The sequence below is a fragment of the Pristiophorus japonicus genome, unplaced genomic scaffold (genome assembly GCF_044704955.1).
Source record: "Pristiophorus japonicus isolate sPriJap1 unplaced genomic scaffold, sPriJap1.hap1 HAP1_SCAFFOLD_61, whole genome shotgun sequence".
NCBI classification, from domain to species: Eukaryota; Metazoa; Chordata; class Chondrichthyes; family Pristiophoridae; genus Pristiophorus; species Pristiophorus japonicus.
Genome location: NW_027254520.1, coordinates 3872803 through 3880279, shown reverse-complemented (window position 1 = coordinate 3880279; position 7477 = coordinate 3872803). Strand labels below are relative to the sequence as shown.

Genomic DNA, 7477 nt, shown 5'->3' with positions numbered 1-7477 from the left:
ACCGACAGTGAGAAACGTAGCTCTCAGTTGCTGACGTTTGTTTGCTATTCGGCCCATCGTGCCTGTGCTGACTCTCAGAGACCGATCTCATGAGTCCCCCTCTCCATCGTCCTGCTAATGTTTTCCCTTTGATGAAGTGATTATTTTTTGTGACATTACTTCAACAACGAGTTGCATCCTTTTCAGTAAAAGGTGAATTTGGCAATGAGGATAAATGTGATTGAATAAAAAAACGAGGGGAAAGTGTTTAACACAATAACGACGAAGCTGGGGGCATACTGGATCAGCAGTCCATTGCCTCAACCTGTCAGTCACCTTGTCTCCGATTTACTGCAAAGTCAGACATCCATCCCCTACTTTTTGCTTTCAAACAGTGATAATGTGCACGAAAGTCTACTTCACCGCTTGTTTTGCCCGTGCAACCAGATCGACAGTGATGAAAATGTACCATTAGCTTCTTAAAGCACACAGCCTTCCTTTACTTCAGGTGAGTGACTGTCCGAGATGGTTGGTTTTGAGGCAGAATCAAAACAAAGAATATAAAATTTCACGCGGCGCGATAGCTGACCGCTGCTGGACTAGAACCTGCAATCTTCTCATAAGATCACAGTTACAATCGAAGTCAGACACCTTATCCTTTAGGCCACGCGGCCGCTATCGGCGGTACTTAATTTGTTGTTTTTTATATTGAGAGCAAATTTGGGACAAGGGTTGCATCAAGGAGTGGATATCGGAAAACATGAGCATATTTTGAGTAATGAACAGATGCGCTGCGATATGGATGTACACGGACACAGGCAAAGTCAATGTAGCTTGAAACACAAAAGTTTAACAATTCGGTTCTCACAGCTGATAATCACACTCCTTTTCAAATGTACAGGATGATCCGGATAATGAGAAAATACGTTTTAAAGGGGCAATTGATGAACCGGAACTGACAACCATCCCGTTGAAACAGACACCGAATGATCCTAGACAGGAAGCACATCCCTCTCACACAGCTGTAGAATTGCCCTTAACGGACAGCAGTTGCCTTTCAGAAGAATAAAGTGGGATTTCTATCATTCCTGAATGCAATTTTGTTGTGCGTGATTGAGCGCGGTTCTCATGAGCACGCGGGACTGGGACGGTTGTTGAAGCCACAGGTGACAGACAAGCAGGAAAGAGGGAGGGAAATAAAACCAACCCAGTCAAACAGACAATTTATAACATATATATATTTATCATGATAAGAAAATAAATAAATTTACAATTTTATTGCAAAAAATTGAATTTGATTTGATTGAAATAAATAAATAATTGTTTCTTAATCTATATATTTTTGATTGAACGAAGTCTGTGCGACTGCATGCAATCCACTGGAAATCAGGGTGTGCAGTCAGTAAATACCCAAACACAGTAAGCCCATGGTGTAAGACAAGCCACGAGGGAAGATGTGGGCAACAAAGCCCATCTTTTAAAGTCGCGAGTGCTTTTCTGCAGGATCAGAGTGAAGCTGCGTGTGCTGTGAAATAGGTCAAATGTAATAGAGCCAATGCAGGCAGAACAGACAAAGCACATTTATTGTGAAAGTTAAAAAGTAGGGAATGTATGTAATTATATGCATATATAAATATTGATACATATATTTATATAAACAAAGTCAGTCAGTCAGTCATGTCTTGTCTTGTCTTGATTTGATTTGTATTTGAAAATAAGGGGGAAGGAGCTCATCATGTCACACAGCCCATCCGCAAGCTCTCGCTAAAATCGCTATGTTTCTAACTTATATAATTTGCCTTCTTTCACATGTGGAATAGCAAAATCCCACAGCAGATTCTTCTCCTGTCAGGCAGTCCCCGAATGCGTGTTGAATCAAATCAGTGTGGCTTCAAGTTGCATGTAATGCATAGTAAGATCGCGCAGAACGTTTCCACGCACTCTCTCACTTACACAAACACTCCAAGAAACTAAAAATTCTGCACCCTCCAAAGGCAGTTTTTGAAATTTGAAATTTGAAATCCGGGACAGACAGCACATTCCTTTTAAACAGATAGATAATGATCCAATACTGATAGCACACCATTTTGTAGAGACAGAGAATGACTCCGGGCAGACCAGCAGATCACCTTAAAATGGATACAGAAACACAATGAACAAAAACAAAGCATTCTGTAAAACTCAGCAGGCCGTGAACATTCTGTGGATGAATTTCCCGGGCTCACGTTCAGTCAGATGATCATTCCGATCTTTTAAGAAAAATGTAAAGTTTACAGATTTTTCCACGAAAATAGCGCCTGGAAAAAAATAGGCAGCGAGGAAGGACAAAAGGGAATGCTTGTGATATAGTGGAGCGTAGGAGTGATTGAATAATAAATGGCACAATGCGCAAAGGCAAAGTGGGTGGTAAGCGGGCAATAAAGTAACAAAGGAAGGACCAGAGGAGGTGTTAGTGTGAACAGCAGAACCATTAGCAGACAATGGGAGCGGTGCTTATGATCCGATACGTTGAACCGAATGTTGAGGCCAGAACACTATAACATGCCTGGAATGTAGGGTTTGAACGCCTTTTAATCAGACTAGGCAGCTTGGCCACCCCGGATTGATTTCCTGCATGATTTAAATTCGGCAGCCAAGGGACTAAATCCAAAGCCAGCTTCTCACATCTTTTCAGCGCGAGAGAAACAGGACGCAATCATATTCAGGGCAGAGTCTGTTTCAAGTTGAATTTGAGCTTATCCCTTTGGAGGTGAGCTCATGCGTGCAGAAAGGAAGATACACTGATCAAGTATTTGCCGGAATCAAACCGGGGTTTAGGTTGTCCAATGATACGCAGAGCCGAGTACATCTGAGAGACATGAACTTTACTCAGTTCGGTGAGTTTCACTTTGCTCCTGTGAATCTCCAGGATTTTTAGACGCTGTGTGAACAACGGAGTGCAATCACACGTTTTAATTTGAAACATGTCAGTTTTCTCACATGTCGACCGGCTGAGAAGTCGTTTTTTGACTAAAAGTTGGCAGGGCTCGTCCGGGATTTAAACCCGGGACCTCTCGCATTTCAATTATTATGATCCCAAAGCGAGAATCATACCCCTAGACCAACGAGCCGCCGACAGTGAAGGACGTAGCTCTCAGTTTCTGACGTTAGTTTGCTATTCGGCCCATCGTGCCTGTGCTGACTCTCAGAGACCGATCTCATGAGTCCCCCTTTCCATCGTCCTGCTCGTGTTTTCCCTTTGATGAAGTGATTATTTTTTGTGACATTACTTCACCAACGAGCTGCATCCTTTTCAGTAAAAGGTGAATTTGGCAATGAGGATAAATGTGATTGAATAAAAAAACTAGTGGAAAATGTTTAACACAATAACGACGAAGCTGGGGGCATACGGGATCAGCAGTCCATTGCCTCAACCTGTCAGTCACCTTGTCTCCTATTTACTGCAAAGTCAGACATCCATCCCCTACTTTTTGCTTTCAAACAGAGATAATGTGCACGAAAGTCTACTTCACCGCTTGTTTTGCCCGTGCAACCAGATCGACAGTGATGAAAATGTACCATTAGCTTCTTAAAGCACACAGCCTTCCTTTACTTCAGGTGAGTGACTGTCCGAGATGGTTGGTTTTGAGGCAGAATCAAAACAAAGAATATAAAATTTCACGCGGCGCGATAGCTGACCGCTGCAGGACTAGAACCTGCAATCTTCTCATAAGATCACAGTTACAATCGAAGTCAGACACCTTATCCTTTAGGCCACGCGGCCGCTATCGGCGGTACTTAATTTGTTGTTTTTTATATTGAGAGCAAATTTGGGACAAGGGTTGCATCAAGGAGTGGATATCGGAAAACATGAGCATATTTTGAGTAATGTACACGGACACAGGCAAAGTCAATGTAGCTTGAAACACAAACGTTTAACAATTCGGTTCTCACAGCTGATAATCACACTCTTTTTTAATTGTACAGGATGATCCGGATAATGAGAAAATACGTTTTAAAGGGGCAATTGATGAACCGGAACTGACAACCATCCCGTTGAAACAGACACCGAATGATCCTGGACAGGAAGCACATCCCTCTTACACAGCTGTAGAATTGCCGTTCACGGACAGCAGTTGCCTTTCAGAAGAATAAAGTGGGATTTCCATCATTCCTGAATGCAATTGTGTTGTGCGTGATTGAGCGCGGTTCTCATGAGCACGCGGGACTGGGACGGTTGTTGAAGCCACAGGTGATAGACAAGCAGGAAAGAGGGAGGGAAATAAAACCAACCCAGACAAACAGACAATTTAAAACATATATATATTTATCACAATAAGAAAATAAATAAATTTACAATTTTATTGCAAAAAATTGAATTTGATTTGATTGAAATAAATAAAAAATTGTTTCTTAATCTATATATTTTTGATTGAACGAAGTCTGTGCGACTGCATGAAATCCACTGCAAATCAGGGTGTGCAGTCAGTAAATACCCAAACACAGTAAGCCCATGGTGTAAGACAAGCCACAAGTGAAGATGTGGGCAACAAAGGCCATCTTTTAAAGTCGCGATTGCTTTTCTGCAGGATCCGACAGTAGCTGCGTGTGCTCTGAAAGAGGTCAAATGTAATAGAGCCAATGCAGGCAGAACAGAAAAGCACATTTATTGTCAAAGTTAAAAAGTAGGGAATGTATGTAAATATATGCATATATAAATATTGATACATATATTTATATAAACAAAGTCAGTCAGTCAGTCATGTCTTGTCTTGTCTTGATTTGATTTGTATTTGAAAATAAGGGGGAAGGAGCTCATCATATCACACAGCCCATCCGCAAGCTCTCGCTAAAATCGCTATGTTTCTAACTTAAATAATTTGCCTTCTTTCACATGTGGAATAGCAAAATCCCACAGCAGATTCTTCTCCTGTCAGGCAGTCCCCGAATGCGTGTTGAATCAAATCAGTGTGGCTTCAAGTTGCATGTAATGCATTTTTCCTCCCATGACATGAAATGCACAGTAAGATCGCGCAGAACGTTTCCACGCACTCTCTCACTTACACAAACACTCCAAGAAACTAAAAATTCTGCACCCTCCAAAGGCAGTTTTTGAAATTTGAAATTTGAAATCCGGGACCGACAGCACATTCCTTTTAAACAGATAGATAATGATCCGATACTGATAGCACACCATTTTGGAGAGACAGAGAATGACCCCGGGCAGACCAGCACATCACCTTAAAAGGGATACAGAAACACAATGAACAAAAACAAAGCATTCTGTAAAACTCAGCAGGCCGTGAACATTCTGTGGATGAATTTCCCGGGCTCACGTTCAGTCAGATGATCATTCCGATCTTTTAAGAAAAATGTAAAGTTTACAGATTTTTCCACGAAAATAGCGCCTGGAAAAAAATAGGCAGCGAGGAAGGACAAAAGGGAATGTTTGTGATACAGTGGAGCGTAGGAGTGATTGAATAATAAATGGCACAATGCGAAAAGGCAAAGTGGGTGGTAAGCGGGCAATAAAGTAACAAAGGATGGACCAGAGGAGGTGTTAGTGTGAACAGCAGAACCATTAGCAGACAATGGGAGCGGTGCTTATGATCCGATACGTTGAACCGAATGTTGAGGCCAGAACACTATAACATGCCTGGAATGTAGGGTTTGAACGCCTTTTAATCAGACCAGGCAGCTTGGCCACCCCGGATTGATTTCCTGCATGATTTAAATTCGGCAGCCAAGGGACCAAATCCAAAGCCAGCTTCTCACATCTTTTCAGCGCGAGAGAAACAGGAGGCAATCATATTCAGGGCAGAGTCTGTTTCAAGTTGAATTTGAGATTGACGTTGAATGTATGCTTATCCCTTTGGAGGTGAGCTCATGCGTGCAGAAAGGAAGATACACTGATCAAGTATTTGCCGGAATCAAACCGGGGTTGACGTTGTCCAATGAGACGCAGAGCCGAGTACATCTGAGAGACATGAAATTTACTCAGTTCGGTGAGTTTCACTTTGCTCCTGTGAATCTCCAGGATTTTTAGACGCTGTGTGAACAACGGAGTGCAATCACACGTTTTAATTTGAAACATATCAGTTTTCTCACATGTCGACCGGCTGAGAAGTCGTTTTTTGACTAAAAGTTGGCAGGAAGTCGTTTTTTGACTAAAAGTTGGCAGGGCTCGTCCGGGATTTGAACCCGGGACCTCTCGCATTTCAATTATTATAATCCCAAAGCGAGAATAATACCCCTAGACCAACGAGCCACCGACAGTGAGAAACGTAGCTCTCAGTTGCTGACGTTAGTTTGCTATTCGGCCCATCGTGCCTGTGCTGACTTTCACAGACCGATCTCATGAGTCCCCCTCTCCATCGTCCTGCTAATGTTTTCCCTTTGATGAAGTGATTATTTTTTGTGACATTACTTCAACAACGAGTTGCATCCTTTTCAGTAAAAGGTGAATTTGGCAATGAGGATAAATGTGATTGAATAAAAAAACGAGGGGAAAGTGTTTAACACAATAACGACGAAGCTGGGGGCATACTGGATCAGCAGTCCATTGCCTCAACCTGTCAGTCACCTTGTCTCCGATTTACTGCAAAGTCAGACATCCATCCCCTACTTTTTGCTTTCAAACAGAGATAATGTGCACGAAAGTCTACTTCACCGCTTGTTTTGCCCGTGCAACCAGATCGACAGTGATGATAATGTACCATTAGCTTCTTAAAGCACACAGCCTTCCTTTACATCAGGTGAGTGACTGTCCGAGATGGTTGGTTTTGAGGCAGAATCAAAACAAAGAATATAAAATTTCACGCGGCGCAATAGCTGACCGCTGCAGGACTAGAACCTGCAATGTTCTCATAAGATCACAGTTACAATCGAAGTCAGACACCTTATCCTTTAGGCCACGCGGCCGCTATCGGCGGTACTTAATTTGTTGTTTTTTATATTGAGAGCAAATTTGTGACAAGGGTTGCATCAAGGAGTGGATATCGGAAAACATGAGCATATTTTGAGTAATGAACAGATGCGCTGCGATATGGATGTACACGGACACAGGCAAAGTCAATGTAGCTTGAAACACAAAAGTTTAACAATTCGGTTCTCACAGCTGATAATCACACTCCTTTTTAAATGTACATGATGATCCGGATAATGAGAAAATACGTTTTAAAGGGGCAATTGATGAACCGGAACTGACAACCATCCCGTTGAAACAGACACCGAATGATCCTAGACAGGAAGCACATCCCTCTTACACAGCTGTAGAATTGCCCTTCACGGACAGCAGTTGCCTTTCAGAAGAATAAAGTGGGATTTCTATCATTCCTGAATGCAATTGTGTTGTGCGTGATTGAGCGCGGTTCTCATGAGCACGCGGGACTGGGACGGTTGTTGAAGCCACAGGTGACAGACAAGCAGGAAAGAGGGAGGGAAATAAAACCAACCCAGTCAAACAGACAATTCAAAACATATATATATTTATCATGATAAGAAAATAAATAAATTTACA

At 42.2% G+C, this 7477-nt stretch overlaps 1 non-coding gene across 1 annotated transcript; it reads right to left on the bottom strand.

Moving 5' to 3' along the window:
• Positions 1-3001: 3001 nt before the first annotated feature.
• Positions 3002-3089, bottom strand: trnap-ugg (transfer RNA proline (anticodon UGG)). Its single transcript is given in 2 exon segments — positions 3002-3037; positions 3054-3089. It is a non-coding gene; the product is annotated as a tRNA-Pro (tRNA).
• Positions 3090-7477: the final 4388 nt, after the last annotated feature.